The sequence below is a fragment of the Eutrema salsugineum genome, unplaced genomic scaffold, assembly GCF_000478725.1.
Source record: "Eutrema salsugineum unplaced genomic scaffold, Eutsalg1_0 scaffold_4, whole genome shotgun sequence".
In the NCBI taxonomy this organism is placed as follows: domain Eukaryota; kingdom Viridiplantae; phylum Streptophyta; class Magnoliopsida; order Brassicales; family Brassicaceae; genus Eutrema; species Eutrema salsugineum.
The window spans coordinates 2,653,059-2,655,338 of NW_006256686.1; positions in this window are offsets into that span (position 1 = coordinate 2,653,059).

Here is a 2,280-nt window from a genome sequence, read left to right on the forward strand (position 1 = left end):
TGCCTTCTACAATGCACGGCTCTGCGCATAAGATATTTACTTTAGTTTAGTTATTTTATTTGCAAGTACTAGTTTAATTTTTGTAATAAATTTAAGGTGGAAACTAAGTGAACATCACTTGACGATATTATTAAACATCACTTCACAAACTTATTGTAATATTACTTCTGTTCAACTACACGCTAATTGTCTTACCATTAACTGTTACTCAACTACAACTACCCATCCAATTCAATATATAGTTTCATAAAATTGCGAAGAAAGTTCACCCTACACAAACCCTATATTCTTCCCAAAAAATGCCAGATTTACCAGATTTACCAGATCATATTTTCGAAATCATTGTCAAGAAAGTTGCTGAGTCTGACTGCATCTACCTTGGACCGATTATTCTGGCAGGGACCCGTGGTAGAGACATTGCGTTTAGCGCGGAAGTACTCAGATCGGCATACCTATGGACATTGCATGACACACCATCTCGGATATACCCTGGTGGAGTATATCGGTCTTTATTCCTGCGCTGCTTAGCGTCAAAAAATCCACGGGCCATATTGGTCGAAGCTATAAGGTTCGTGTCAACAGAGGAGAAGATCTATACCGCCATCAGGATGCTAAATAAGCTCGTTCCATCAGACGTCTATGCCACTTACAGCTGTGCCATTTTGCAAATGTGCGTGGGTCGCCCTAACAGAGGGAAGAAACTTCTAAAGATGGTTTTCAGGTACCACTATCCTCATGATTCTCGTGAAATTCTTGAAGTCGTCGAAGATATAGTATATTTATTCTGGTCATTTTGCCCACGTAATAAACATACATACGAGAAAACGTTCAGGTACCCTAGTCTCATTCATGAAGACTACTCTGCGTCGTGCGAAGTGTATCACGAGAATGTGCATTACATTGTTAGATGTGAAAATTGTTATCTTAGATGTTCGGCAGAAAAAATAGCAAAAATGCTATAGTATCGATGTGCTATTGTTACATGTTGTGGTTATTTCAATAATAAATATGAAGTTTAAATACAGCCTTATGTCTAAAAGGGTTTACAATCCCGTATACCAATGTTGGTGTACGTTTACGAACCCGTATACCAATGTTAGTGTACGTTTATGATCCCATATAGATGTGAAAATTGTTATCTTAGATGTTCGGCAGAACGCTTTGCAAAAATGATTTAGTATCAATGTGCTATTGTTAGATGTTGTGGTTATTTCAAAAATAAATATGAAGTTTAAATACAGCCTTATGTCCAAAAATTGTTTACAATCCCGTATACCAATGTTGGTGTACGTTTACGAACCCGTATACCAATGTTGGTGTACGTTTACGAACCCGTATACCAATGTTAGTGTACGTTTACGCTCCCGTATTCATCGTTCTTTAAAAAGGTGTAATGTTACTTTATTTTCAACCTGTAGGTGTACGTCTATAGGTATACTGTAATAGGTGTACATAAATAATTACAGTGAATAGGTATAGTGTAATATGTATACTATAATAGGTGTACATAAATAATTACAGTGAATAGGTGTACATAATTAATAACTGCCCTAGACGAAATGAAATCTTGGCACTTTCATTTATGTATTTCGAATGGCTTAATTCTCCATATTTTATGTAAATGGTAAGAGCTATGATAAAATCAACATAAGTACTAAAAATATCATAAATCAACATAAGTACTAAAAAACGAAAGCAGACAAGCAATTTCAAAAACATCAGTTGTAGTTCGGAACACTAAGACAACATAAATAATCAACGACACACGAATGCAACCAAATACTAAGATTACGGCTTTCACCAATCGAGCATGACCGGCCAGCTTGGAACGACGTTCCTAATGAAGCGGAAGAACCTTTGGGTCTCTTGGGCCCAGAAACAGGTTGTGCACTTTGGCTGCTTAAAGTCTTCTCTAAACCACTGAAGCCATAATTGATAACCCCGCACTGACAGGTGTACAGCGCAAGGAATCTCGGATGAAAGGCAGCCGCTTTCTCAGTGAAATCCACAGGCAAATCGAAATTCCATCCGTGTGGAACATCGGCCAGCAACAACCGGCTCAACCTCCTCCGGTTTTGCACCGTGAGCCTGCCCAAATACTCCTCTGCCGATACGGTTGAAACGAGAACAAACAGCACGGAGGCGGGCTATTTCCCTTATAGTTGGGTTTGTAGCGGCCAGAATTTGTTCCAGCAATTCATCAGGGAGTGAGAGAAGATAGGAAAAAGCACCATCACCACCTCTGTTTCTCCTTCGAACCATCGTTTATTTCGGTGAAAA